Source organism: Mauremys reevesii, linkage group 22, assembly GCF_016161935.1.
Source record: "Mauremys reevesii isolate NIE-2019 linkage group 22, ASM1616193v1, whole genome shotgun sequence".
NCBI lineage: Eukaryota > Metazoa > Chordata > Testudines > Geoemydidae > Mauremys > Mauremys reevesii.
Window position 1 is genome coordinate 15,191,898 of NC_052644.1, and position 15,116 is coordinate 15,207,013.

Sequence of the window (15,116 nt, forward strand, 5' to 3'; positions counted from 1 at the left end):
ACAGCTCCAGAGGAGCTACGTGCATGGGGCAACCTGGTAGCCCCACCTTCTGCTCCTTTCCCCTCTACAGTTCCCTGGAGAGAACCGCAGCAGAAACAGGAGCAGAAACCCCAGCCCCGCTCCCTGCCCCCTTCCATGAAGCTGTGGCTCCTCCGGCTCCCAGCAGCAGCCATGCTGCAGGACAGGGCTGGGGAAGGGGTTGGGGTTGGGGGTGGTACAGCTGCTGGAGGAGCTGCCGGTGTTCTGCTCCTTTCCCCGCTGCAGTTCCCAGGAGAGCTCTGAACCACGGGGCTCTCCTGGGAACTGCAGCGGGGAAAGGAGCAGAACGTGGGGCTACCAGGTGACACAAATAGCTCCCTGGCAGAATTTTGTTACATACCATCCACAGCCCGCCCCCACACCAGTCCTGTCCTCCGGCAGGGCTGGCTGCTGTACTACAGATGGAGGAGACCCTGTGTGGAAGGAGTGGGGTAGTACAGCCATGTAGGATGAACTGTGGGTGTGGGACTGCCCAGCAACCCCATATTCTGCTTCTTCAGCTCAGTGGGAGGAGGACAGATTTCTCCCCTCCCCAGGTAAGGGGTGGGGGTGGATCATGGGGAGGGGACAGGGAGACCATGGGGGCCCTGGGGTGGGGGCTGGGAGGAGTCACATGGAGGGTCACATGATGGGGTCATGTGCCCCCCGTGGACCTCTCCACTTTACAGGTAAGAAATTGATTGCACCTGCACCACTGTCTGACCTCCTGTATAATCCAGGCCAGAGACCCTTCCCTACTGATCTCTGCATCCAGCCCAGAACTTCCAGCTAGAGTGGCTCTTATAGAAAGAGACACACAGTTTGGGTTGAAAATTTCCAAGTGATGGAGAATCCACCACATCCCTAGGGCAGTACTTTCAATGGTTAATTCCCCTCAATGTTAAAATCTGCACTTTATTTCATGTCTAAATTTGTCCATCTTCAACTTCCAGCCATCAGATTTTGTTCTGTCTTTGTCTAGATTAAAGACCTATCGACTGCCAGAAATCTCCTCCCTGTGTAGGTACTTACACACTATGATCAACTCACCTTTTAACCTTCTCTTGGAAAAACTCTATAACTTCAGCTCCTACGATTCTGACTGTGAGGCAGATTTCCATATCTCTAATCATTCTTATAGCTATTTATTGAGCACTTTCCAGTGTGCCAACATCTTGTTTGAAATTGTGGACACCAGAACAGGGCACAGTATCCCGTAGTGGTCTGGCTAAACCATACACCGTGGTCTGGCTAACAGCATATTGCCCTCCTTGCCTATTTCTCTTGTTAGTTTTTCTCATTTATACATACAAAGGTTGTGTTCGCCATCTTAGTTCCAGCATCACTCTAGGAACTTATATTCAGCTGTTTTTTTGCCAAGATCTTTAAATCCTTTTCAGAGTCACTGCTTTCCAAGACACACTTTCCCATCCTGTAAGTGTGACCTACACTCTTTGTTCCCAGGTATGTGACCTTTCATATGACCATGTTGAAATGCATATTTTTAGAGTGAGCTCACCTTACCAAGTGATCCAGGTTAGTCTGTAGTACAGACCTGTCCTTGTCATTTTTTACCATTCCACCAGTGTTTGCATCATTTGCAAATTCTACCAGCAATGATTTTATATTTCCTTCCAACTCACTGATAAAGCTATTGAATAGCACTGGCTCAGAACAGATCCCTGTGCAAATAAACTAGAAACCTCCCCATAGTAGTATGATATCCCATTACAATTACTTTGAGATCTATTAGTTAGACAGTTTTTAATCCACTTAATGTGGGCTACATTTATTTTGTATAGTGCTAATTTTTGTTATTAGAGGTTCATGCATGACTAAAGCCATGTCTACGCTAGCACTTATGTCAGCAAAACTTTTGTTGCTCGGGGGTGTGAAAAAAGACACCTCTGAGCGATATAAGTTTTGCTGGCATAAGTGCTCATGTGCACAGCACTATGTCAGTGGGAGATGTTCTCCCACTGACATAGGTAACGCTGCTCATTGAGCTGGATTTATGATGTTGACGGGAGAGCTCTCTCCTCTTGGAATAACGTGGCTACACAATTCAAGGCTGCTATTGTTGGCAGAGTGTGAGCTGATGACTAGATGAACTACTAGGTCTGACAGTTAATACATTATCTAACACCACACATCCCTCTAGCACAGAGCAGGCCTGTGTGTTCAGCCTCCTGTGCTGGGTTAACACATGTTTTAACACAACATACTGTTCCCTGGAAACAAGGCTAGAAAGGGTCTGAGCCCAGCTAGGCTCAGCTACACCTGATTGCCAGATTGAGAGCTCTTTGGGACAGGGACGGTCTCTCACAGTCTGTATGTGCAGAACCCAGCACAGTGGGGTCTTGATCTTGGTCTGGGTCTGTGCATCTCCCAGTACAGTGTGGCCTAATCTCAGGAGGGGTTTCTGCAGCAGACAGCGCAATGTGAACCTTGATGTCAGCTGGGGGCTCCAGATGCTATTGTAATACACACAATAATAATAATTAATAACAAAAACCAGAGAGGCATCTCCCATTTAGATCTCTGAGCCAAATGGCACCCCACCACCACCACACACACACACACACACATACACACAAACCCCTTCACCTGGGTCATCAGCGGAGCAGGGTGGGGCAAGGCTGTGAAGCCCTTTTGAAGAGGCACCAAATCACCCGTGTTCCCCATCACACCCTCCAGGGAAAGACCACTAGGAACCCCAGCTGGCCACACCCTGCAGTGAGGCCGAGCAGTGATTCACACCCACCATCGGGGTTTGCCCAGCACTGATGGGAGGTGGGAACTGCCCCTGGCAGGAGGGACATGCTCACAGGGGGCAGGAGTGTGGGCATCCCTGAGAGCAAAGTAAAGGGTGTAATAATGGGGAGAAAGATGCCATGCAGCAAACCAGAAGCCTGGGTCCCGGCTCTGCACAGAGCTCCCAGGGAACTGAACTGAAGTGGTGGGGCAGAGCGAGAAACGGATCCTGGAGCTGTGTGTGAACTCTGACCCAGGGAAAGTGACAGCACCAGAGCATCTGTCACACATTAACTTGGAAGGGCAGCAAAGAATCCTGTGGCACCTTATAGGCTAACAGACGTTTTGGAGCATGAGCTTTCGTGGGTGAATACCCACTTTGTCGGATGCATGTATTCACCCATGAAAGCTCATGCTCCAAAATGTCTGTTAGTCTATAAGTTGCCACAGGATTCTTTGCTGCTTTTACAGATCCAGACTAACATGGCTACCCCTCTGATCAGGGCCGGCTCCAGACCCCAGCACGCCAAGCACGCGCGTGGGGCGGCATTTTCCCTGGAGGGCGGCAGGCGGGTCCAGCGGACCGTCTGCAGGCATGACTGAGGATGGTTCGCTGGTCCCGCGGCTCGGGTGGACCTCCCGCAGGCATGACTGCGGAGGGTGCGCTCGTCACGCGGCTCCAGTGGACCTCCCGCAGGCATCACTGTGGACGGTTCGCTGGTCCCGCGGCTTGGATGGACCTCCCGCAGGCATGACTGCGGATGCTCCACCGGAGCCGCCGGACCAGCGAACCCTCCGCAGCTGCGGGAGGTTCACTGGAGCAGCGGGACCAGCGGACCCTCCGCAGTCTTGCCTGCGGGAGGTCTACCCGAGCAGTGGGACCAGCACCTCCCGCAGGCATGACTGCTTGGGGCGGCCAAATTCCTAGAGCCGCCCCTGCCTCTGATACTTAACTTGGAAGAGATATTATATGGCCAGGACCCAGGGCAGATGTTTGGTTATCTGTGGAGAAATGGGGAGCAGTGAGGAGTTTATCCTTCCATTCCTGGGGGAGCCCCATTGCAGGTCCGCACTGAGAGCTGTTACACACTCCCCTTGATCCACTCTCCACTCTCAGCCTATCTTAGGGTGCCACGGTGCCTGGTTTTCAACTGGAAAGTCCAGTCAAAAGGGAGACCTGATATTGTCCGGTAAGATCTACTGACTCGACACCAAAAGTCCGGTTGCTGTGGATGGGGGTTGTGCCAGGTCATCACCCACGACAGCATCTACTCAGCTGGGGCTGCCTCTTACCTGCATCAGGCGGCTGCAGCTCCCAGCCCTGGCTCCACAGACGAGTCCCTTCCTACCCTTTTGGGCGGGCAGCGGTGGAGTTGTAGAGGGAAAGAACACAGAGCAATGGGGGGAGGGGGGAAGAAGCACGAACTGTGGGTGGGGCCTCTGAAGAAGAGGTGGGACAGTGTCGGGGCTTCAAGGGGAAGGTGGTGTGGGGGAGTTCTGGCACTCCTGCTGGTTTTTGAAATATTACAAAGTTGGCAACGCTGGGGGCAGGAGGGGCACAAGGACAAGGAGGATGTTAGAGCCGACACTGGAGGGGCTAGGCACTGGATACAGACCCTTGGCTGTTGGCTGCTAAGCTTCTTGGGGCAGCAAGTGTCCTTCACTGAATGGGCTGCATGGGCAGGCCAAGGTGTTGATCTTGCCCTAGACAGCCCTCAATGGCCAGTGGCTGGCCTCACTGAGGGGTCACATCTCTGCCAGACGTACTGCCCCAGCTAGGCTGGAATCAGAGCTTCCATCCGAGAGATGGCACAGATCCACCTTTCATTTACCTCCTGTTCCACTGATAGCCCCATTGACAGCTGTGACCCATTTTTCTTCCCAGGCGCTTTCCCTGCCTCCATCCTCTACCTGAGCTAGACGTCATCCACCCAGCTGAGGGCCTCCATGCGGCTCCAGAGCTCAACAATCTCTCTCCAGGAATTACTCCTATGGGTACGAGATCAAGGACACTGACAGCCTGGTGACCAGATCCCATCTCAGCTGTGCTCAGCAACTCACCGTCACGGGAATGGGGGGCAGTTAACAGATGATTAAAAACCACACACACCCCTGAAAATCCAAATGCTAAAATTCTTCAATTTTCAAAATCTGAAACAAAAAATATCTAACAAAACATCTTTGTCCAAAATTTGTCACAGGGAACCACCCTACCCCGCCTTTACCCCAACTCAACTCAGCTGGCCCAGCACCCAGGCACATGCAGGATGGGGACATCATAGAAATGTCAGAGTGGAAGGGACCTCAAGAAGTCATCAAGTCCAGCCCCTGGCAGTGAAGCAGAACCAAGTAATCCTAGACCATCCCTGACAGGGATTTGTCCAACCTGTTCTTAATAACCTCTGACAATGGGGATTCCACAACCTTCCTAGGATTAACAACCTCCAGTGATTAACGTCCCTTATTATTAGAAGTTTTTCCAAACATCTAACCTAAATTTCCCTTGCTGCAGATTAAACCCATTACTTCTTGTTCTACCATCAGTGGACATGGAGAATCAATGATCCCCATCCTCTTTATGGGCCTGGAGTAGGGCCGTGGTCTGGCTCTGGTCTCTTATGTATTTATTGCCTAGGTAGTGACTCCAGAACTGGTGGTATCAGGGGTAACACCCCCCCCTCTCCCCAAGGTAAATGATTCTGAAGCATTTCTTTATTCATGGGACTCTATCTGGGGAAAGGCGAGTCCTGGGCTGGACAACCCACAGTCTGAGCGTGATCACCAGGACAATGGACATAGAGGAAACACACAGTAGGATGACACAGTCGCCAATGCAGCGCTCTCTCTCTCTGCAGCTCTCCCAGGCTTTAACCAGCATTGCTGAGCTGAGCTGCATCTTTGCAGGGCAGGAAAACGGCTCTTTCAAAGGGGGAATCCCAAACCCTTCTGGTGGGCAAGAGTTTCATCTGGAGTTCACGGACCTCCTCTGCTAAACCGGCAGTCAGTGAATTATTTCCTCCCTCTGCACTCACTGTATTTGTTCCTGTTCTGTCAGGAAGCACCAGACACATCATCACATCTGGTCTCACAAGTTCTTCCTCCCAATTTAAATCAGTGATTTATGCTTTGTTCTCCAGCCCTGGAACAGAGGTGTCACAATCAGCATGGGCAAAACCCTCTTTCAGGACTTTAAGACCAGCAGCAGTGCCCCATTCCCAGGCAGCAACCGAGCCTCAGGAACTGACTTTAGCAGAGCCCCAACCTTGCTGTTTGACTCAGCTCTCCGCAAAGCATCTGCATCAGCAAACCAACACCTACACAACATGTCTGCAAAGGCTGTGTGCGCCTCTCACACAGCAAGGAAAAGATGGTGTCAGATTTTGTGTAACAGCGCCATTTAGTGACTCCTGACAGAACGATACTAATGATATCTGTGCCTCAAGAGCTGGTGCAAAAATAACATTTCTGTTCCATGAGAAATTCTAACCTTTCACATTTTGTTTCCATCCTGAATTAGTACAAAGAGTCATGGATTCCGAAACATTGAAGTGCTTTATTGAAAGGTTTTTATTTTGAGGAAGCAGCATTTTCTGATGAAAAACTCTTCCATTGGGTATTTGTAGACCAGTTTTGCATATGTCTCTGCATGCCATACTGATCTGTGGCCCCAACCCAGGAAACTTCTGAAAATGTGCTTAAGTCCAGTCCTATTCAGACCGGCATGTATGTAGGTGCTTAACTTTGAGCACCTGCTAAAGTCCCATTGATGGAACTAAAATGGCTGTTTGAAGTTAAGTTTGAACATAGGTGGGGTCCTGAATCGTGATGCTTCCCTGAAGCAGGACAGTTCCCACAGGAATGTTTTCTGCCTTGAGGAGTTTGCATTTGGAGCCGGGGGAAAAGCTACAAAAAAAAAAAAAAAAGAAAGAAAACTATTTCATTCAAAACTTATTATGGAATCTGTTTATGTTTTCTTGAAAAAATATTCATGAAACTCAAAAATTTTCATTTGGTCTTATTTTCATTTAACAGTTTACTTTATTTTGGGTTTTCAGAACAAAATGAAACAAAACTGTCAATTCAAAACAAAACAAAATATTGTCTTTCATTTCAAAATGATTTTTGTGGAAAGACTAAGAAGGTCCCTGCATGTGCACTGTTCAGGGAAAACATTTTGATTTCAGTTAAATTGTCTTTGGATTGAAAAAATATTGGGTCCAAAAATGGTGGAAAAACTTCAACTGACTTTACTCACAAAGAACAGCCATTAACATTGCCCTGCAGATAACCATGGGGTGAACTCCCTGGGTAGGTTCATGAGGACATTAGTGGTCATTTACCATAGGACTCAGGCAACTCCAGTGAGTGGGGATTGTGATGGGTTGGGTTACAGAAACTCCCTCAAGACTGTGACTAGATGTGCTGGGATACCACTGGGAACAAACCCCTCTGCCAGAGAAGGCTTCCCTCCACTCCCGTCTTGCTGAGTTAGACACTCCAGTTAGCTACAGCATAAACCAAGAGGTTGGGCCACACACCCCTGCAGTTCACTGAAACTGAGATCCACCCAGCTCAGGCTTCTTAGTTAACAGAAACTTTTCCGGCACCCAGTATTCAGTTTTTTTGGGAGCCTAAATCCTAAATTCTCTACTCAGACACTATGCCACCAGCGCTCCCAGCTATCTCCGTGACACCACTGATTTTCTGAGGAAACTACAATGCATTGGTGACCTTCCAGAAAACACCATCCTTGCCACCATGGATGTAGACGCTCTCTACACAAACATCTCACACACAGATGGAATACAAGCTGTCAGGAACAGTATCCCTGATGATGCCACAGCACAACTGGCTGCTGAGCTCTGTGCTTTTATCCTCACACACAACTATTTCAAATTTGATGACAATATATATCTCCAGATCAGTGGCACCACTAAGGGCACCCGCATGGCCCCACAATATGCCAATATTTTTATGGCCGACCTGGAACAACGCTTCCTCAGCTCCTGTCCACTCACGCCCCTTCTCTATCTACACTACATTGATGACATCTTCATCATCTGGACCCATGGGAAGGAGATTCTGGAAAAAATCCACCGCAATTTCAACAGCTTCCACCCCACCATCAACCTCAGCCTGGATCAATCTACACGAGAGGTCCACTTCCTAGACACCATGGTGCAAATAAGTGATGATCACATTAACACCACCCTATACTGAAAACCTACCGACCGCTATGCCTTCCTTCGTGCCTCCAGCTTCCATCCCGGGCACACCACAAGATCCATTGTCTACAGCCAAGCACTGAGGTACAACCGCATCTGCTCTAACCCCTCAGACAGAGACCAACACCTACAAAATCTCCACCAAGCATTCTCAAAACTACAGTACCTGCACGAGGAAATAAGGAAACAGATCAACAGAGCCAGACGTGTACCCAGAAGCCTCCTACTGCAAGACAAACCCAAGAAAGAAACCAACAGGACTCCACTGGCCATCACATACAGTCCCCAGCTAAAACCCCTCCAATGCATCATCAGGGATCTACAACCCATACTGGACAATGATCCCACACTTTCACAGGCCTTGGGTGGCAGGCCAGTCCTCGCCCACAGACAACCTGCCATCCTGAAGCATATTCTCACCAGTAACTGCACACCGCACCATAGTAACTCTAGCTCAAGAACCAATCCATGCAACAAACCTCGATGCCAACTCTGCCCACATATCTACACCAGTGACACCATCGTAGGACCTAACCAGATCAGCCACACCATCACCGGTTCATTCACCTGCACGTCCACCAATGTAATATACGCCATCATATGCCAGCAATGCCCCTCTGCTATGTACATCGGCCAAACTGGACAGTCTCTACGGAAAAAGATAAATGGACACAAATCAGATATTAGGAATGGCAATATACAAAAACCTGTAGGAGAACACGTCAACCTCCCTGGCCACACAATAGCAGATCTTAAGGTGGCCATCCTGCAGCAAAAAACTTCAGGACCAGACTTCAAAGAGAAACTGCTGAGCTTCAGTTCATCTGCAAATTTGACACCATCAGCTCAGGATTAAACAAAGACTGTGAATGGCTTGCCAACTACAGAACCAGTTTCTCCTCCCTTGGTTTTCACACCTCAACTGCTAGAACAGGGCCTCATCCTCCCTGATTGAACTAACCTCGTTATCTCTAGCTTGCTTCTTGCTTGCATATATATACCTGCCCCTGGAAATTTCCACTACTTGCATCCAACGAAGTGGGTATTCACCCACGAAAGCTCATACTCCAAAATGTCTGTTAGTCTATAAGGTGCCACAGGATTCTTTGCTGCTTTTACAGATCCAGACTAACACGGCTACCCCTCTGATACTTAAATCCCAAATGAATCCATTTTACTCTATAGAAAGCTTATACACGGTAAACTCATGAATTGTCCGCTCTCTATAACACTGATAGAGAGATATGCATAGCAGTTTGCTCTGCCAGGTATTAATCACTTACTCTGGGTTAATTAATAAGCAAAAGTGATTTTTAAGTATAAAAAGTAGGATTTACGTGGTTTCATTATTAACAGACAGAACAAGCTAAGTTACCATGCAAAATAAAACAAAATATGCAAGTCTAAGCCTAATACATTAGGAAACTGCATACAGGTAAATCTCACCCTCTGAGATGTTCCAATAAGCTTCTTTCACAGTCTAGATTCCTTCCTAGTCTGGGACCAATCCTTTTTAGACCAATGTTGTGGTTTATGGCCTGCGTCCAGCAATCACTCACACCCCTGTAGTAACAGTCCTTTGTCCCAGTTTCTTTCAGGCATTTCTTTGGGGTGGAGAGGGCATCTCTTGAGCCAGCTGAAGACCAAATGGAGAGGTTTCCCGGGCCTTTTATATTCTCTCTCTTGTGGGCGGAAACCCCTTTATTCTTCTGTGCAAAATCACAGCAACAAGATGGAGTTTGTAGCCATCTGGGCAAGTCACATGTCCATGAATGATTCAGCTTTTTGCGGGCCAGCACCATTGTTTACATACTTTGAACATTCTCAGGAAAGCTCAGATGTGGGTTGTCATCTCCCAAAGTCCACGGTCAGTTAAGTGTTTCTTGATTGGGAACTTACTCAGAATAGTCCTTTCTCAAGAAGCTGACCAAATGCTTCACTGATGCTACTTTGAATCAAACACATTGAGATACAAGTACATAGCCAATATTCATAACTTCAAATACAAAAAAAGATACACACATACAAACAGAATAATCATAACCAGCAAATTACAACCTTTCTATAGACACCTTACTTGACCTCATTTGTACAAGATTTGGTGCAACTATAGGACCTTGGTTGCAACAATGATCTATACCGTTACAGTTCATGTCAATAATGTCACAGGGGAATTACAATCCCTGCCGTCGTGGTTCTGGCTGTGGTGCTTTATCTGCTGGGAAAGAAAGGTGGGTAAGACAGTGAGGCCAAGCCATGTTAGCAAATGTACAGACAGACGTGGCAGAGACACCCCCTGTACCCAGTGTGTCTGGGATTGGAGGAGAGAGATGATCAAAGACACAGTGAAATTGATCATTTCTTTTTGGGAGGCTGGCTGGGGAGAAAGATCAAAGGGATGATGAAAGGGATTCTAATAGTGATTAATTATTTCTATTACAGTAGCACCCTGGAGCCCCAGTCAGGGATCAGGACTCCACTGTGCCAGGTGCTGCGCAGATCAATAATGAAGGGGACAGCCCCTGTACTACAGATGGTCACAATCTAGAACTAAACCAGGGGCATGTGTATGGATGGAATATCGACACACAGATCACTAATGCTGCAGTTCAGGAAGGCATCCCCTAGTCAGGAAGGGCCCTTACACCTGTGCCCGTGTGTAAGTGCTTTCCTGAATCCAGACCTAGCAACTCTGAAAATAGAGCTCTGGACACAGCTTTGCCCTGCCAACCTTTCCTCACACAGCGTCCCCAGCCCCAAGCTTTCACCGCACTCGAGTCACCCCAACAATCTCGAGACTGGCTTAAAACTCACGGGATTTCCAACAAGTCACTAGTGTGAGTTATTTGTATTTGCCTAGAGGATTTGATCTTTGTGGGGTCTCTCAGGTCACATTTTCAGGCTTTTCTCTCTAAATACAAGGGTTATAAATTTACATTTTTTAAAATGTAAACTGAGATTCTCACTGAACCCCCTGACTATCAGACCTGGGGCTTTATGTAGAACATCAAATGCCATGAGACTGGCAGTTAAATTGTCAAACTTGGCCACAATATTGGAGCTGGTGGAGGAGAGCGCTGGGCTGGGCCATGGGGATAGGGCTCAATATGATGAGGAACTGGGGACGTGTCTCTCAGTTTCTGTCTGTTTCTCTCTGCCCATGAGGAAGTGTCCACATCTCTGACCACACTGTTTCTCTGCCTTCCAATAGTGTTTCTACCAAGGGATCAAAGGTAGGAGGAGATTATTCCCTCTCCTGTCTCGTTTCCATTCTGGGTCCCTTCTCTCTGCCTCATGGAAGGGCCAGCAGTAGCTCCAGCATCATAGTGGAGCTCAGCTCTCCTGTGGCATGGGGTTTCAGTCTGGTTGTTCTGGAGGAGTTTTTGAAAAGGCCAGGGAAGGATCAGCTTCCTTTTCAGGATGGGATCTGGGGGTTATGAGGAGATGCTTTAAGGAAGATGTTTGCTAAAGCAGCTTGTTCCCATAAAATTCATCGTCAGCAGAGTGAGCGCATTCGAAAATGGTCCCTAAGTGTTTGAAGAATGAAAGTGACCCTGTTTTACACTCAGGGGGTAGCGGGGCTGGTCAGCCACAAAGCGACACCAACCAAGCCAGCCAGTTCCCTAGAACTGTGTCTGTTCTTCTGGGGCAGGGCTGGGAGTGGCCAGGCCTGGCTGGGAACCAAGGGTCTCCAGTCCATCCAGGTATAGTGGGTAACACCCAACGTTACCTCCATCAGCTGTAACTAGTTCAGTGCCAGGATCGGCGTGTCCACACACAGTCTCACCCCAAACCACTCACAGCAGGTTCTCTAACAGCAGCTGTGATTTCGGTGCAGATCTGTGCATGGGGTTGCCATAGCACTTGCCCACCCACCACACACAGAGACCCTGCAGGAACTCCCCACATGGTGTCTAAGCGTCTCTCCCCTCCCCCCTTGACTTCCCAGTCACCTTCTGCAGCCCGCCAAGCCAGTTGCTGCCCTTCTGAGGGCCACGGGGCCCATATGGTCGTTCTAAGCCCTGCCTGGCCCATGTCGGCCTCATGGCCCTGCAGCTCAGAGCAGATGCATCAGCTGCATGTTACCCTGAGATGGACTCCAGCAAATCTACAGAACCCCGGCCCAGACAGGCATGATAGGAGGTGGAGACAGCATTGGGCTGGGGGTGGGGCAGAGGGAGCCAGGTGGGAGTCCATGGGGTGACCAGCTGGACAGAGAGAGGAAAAGGTGCATGGGGACACTTGAAGCAGTTTCCAGGCTCTGCCAGTGTCCAGCCCAGCCTGGGTTCCCAGTGCAGTGACTCTTCCAATAAAACTGGTGGGGGTAAGGCCCCCACCCCAACTACCAGTGGTGTATGTTCCCTGTCAGCCTCCTGTGCGCCCCAACTGTAGGGCTCTGTAGCTGCCTCTCCCCAAATATTCCCTCCCTCCCTCTTCCTCCTCCCATATGACCAGTCTCTCCCCACAGACACCCCCACCCTGCCCTCCTTGGACATGGAAACTGGTTAGCAGACTGGGCCAGAAGAAGGGTCTGAAGCTTCATTTCCACACAGTGCAAAGACATTAAAGTCAAGCCTTAACAATGAATGTTTAACCTTTCTACACTGTGAGGAGACAAGGGCCAAAAATTATTTGGGTTAAAAAATTTCAAATAAAAACATTTGTTCAGAAAATGTTTGGTTTTTCTGACAAAAAAAAATCAAAGTGAAACAAAACAAAATGTCAATTTGAAACAAAACAAAATGTCAATTTGAAAGAAAACAAAATTAACATTTTGTTTCTTTAAGATATTTTTTATTGAAAATTTCATTAACATCCAACAGTTTTGGCTAAACATTAGAAATGGTTTAAACTATTGTGAAAATAATTTCTGTTGAAAAAATATCAACCAGTTCTAACTTTGTGAAAACAACCATTTTCTCTTCAACTTTTGTCCTGAGATGTCAGGGATTTTCAGTTCCCCGCAAGCTCAACTCCATGCTGACCTAGTGAGATTTTGTGTGGTTGGTTTCTTGGTCATTTTGCTGAAGTAGAACAGGATGTTCAAGTCTCAACTTTATTAGACTTTCCTTCCATAAATGGTGAAGCTGCAACGTTCCCTGATTATCCACATATACGGGGACTGTTACCCTCTTACTAACATTCAGTGGGGGTGTTTTGGTTGGCTAGCTCCCAGCACTAAAAGATTGGTGAGCGGCCAATGCTCCAGGAGAGTCTCAGCCTCAGAGCCTGGCTAATCAGGGAGTCAGGAGGGCAGGGGGGTCCCGTCCTCTGTGTGAGCTGGAATTGCCCTGGTCAGACAGAGTGGGGCCAAGCTAAGGAGAAAGCAGGGGCCCAAGCTAAGCTGGAGAGCAGAGCCATGCCAAATCCAGAGGGACCAGAGAAGCAGCCCCGGAAGCAGGTCAGAGCTGGGAGCAGAATCACAGAAGCAGCCCAGGGAGACCAGATCCTGTGCTGGGAGCAAAGCTGCAGCCACTGAGCCAGGTATGGTGAGCAACTGGGGCCAGCCAAGGGGGAACCCTGGGCAAAGGGCCCAGCACAGAAAGACACCCTACAAGGAACAGAGTTAACTGCCCTGACATTCCAGAGACACTGTTTGTGATGTTCCCTGCCACAGAGGAGCGTGATGTGTTTTCCTTTAACCTTTCCCATTTTTCATTATTCTTTTTTTTAATTAATTGTTAATAAACAGCTTGTATTTGCTTTAAATTGTATGAAATGATCAGTGGGTCAGAGAGGTGCCCAGTGCAGAGTGGGGACACCCTAGCCCCCGTCCTAGGTGACCATAGCAAGGTGGGGGGTTGAGCCCCACCCAGGAATCCTGGGCCCACCCTTGTTCGGGTTATGAGGACTCTGCCAGACAGGAGAGTGGAAGGGCAGTCCTCGAGGGCAGGGAGGCTTCTGGGTAAAGGAAGTGGGAGTGAGGACTCAGATTCTTTTGCTAACCTACTTTACCGGGGTAGTGCAGAAGCCAGGAAAGTTCCTCACAATAGTGAGACCATTCCCCCGCTTACACACAGATAGGGTTTGCTGCTTTTCCACTGAGCGTGAGCGAATGGAGATGTAGAGTCCTAACAGAAGAACCAGCCATGGGAAGAAATCTACTCACAGCTGGATCTCTGAAAACAGACTCAGTGCCACCCAGGTGATACAGAAAGAGCACATGGCATCAATGATACCACTCGTTCTTATTAGTTCCCACCAACAACCCTTGTGAAGATCAAATTCAATATAAGAGATTTTGGAGAGTACTGGGGTCACCATCACATGAGTGAGAAATGTGGGTGTTGAAGGTAAATGTCTTAATTGGTGGGGAATGGACAGATCCCAGATCAGACAGTCTGGCCAAGAGTTAGCAGAACAACCTGCCTGTGATCAAAATGAATGAGGAGAAAGAATTCTCAGTGTCCCAGGGATCGTGCATTTGAGTTCCTGAGGTTCCTTTGTCCCACCCTTTGTCTGTAATTCCCAATCCTGCATTGCCCTGGCTTAGGGGACTGAGTCAAAATGTTATCACTTCCTGTCCTTCATGGAAAGGGCACATCCTGGGGAAAGCTCCCACTGGAAAGTGTTTGTCATAAACAGATAGTTAAGGGTTAAGGTCTCTTTTACCTGTAAAGGGTTAACATGCAGTACCTGTGACCACCTGACCAGAGGACCAATCAGGAACAAGAGATTTTCAAATCTCTGTGGAGGGAAGCCTTTGTCTTTTCTTTGTTAAAGAGTTCTCTTTTTGGATCTAAGAGAGGCAGTCATGTCTCCAAGTTCTCCTGGAGTAGTTTCTACTATCTAATAGTGAGTATTAATTAGAAAGGCGGATTAGTCTTGTAATTTGATTTCTACATTTGCAATTGTGTGTTTGCTAAAGGAAATGCTTTATTCCTGTTTGCTGTTACTTTGCTTTTACTGAGGGTATGGCTACACTGGCGATTTGCAGCGCTGGAAAGCCTCCACCAGCGCTGCAATTAGTAAGTGGCCACACCTGCAAGGCACTTCCAGCGCTGCAACTCCCTGGCTGCAGCGCTGGCCGTACACCCCTCTCGGCATGGGGAATAAGGATTCCAGCGCTGGTGCTGCAGCGCTGGTCATCAAGTGTGGCCACACACCAGCGCTGTGATT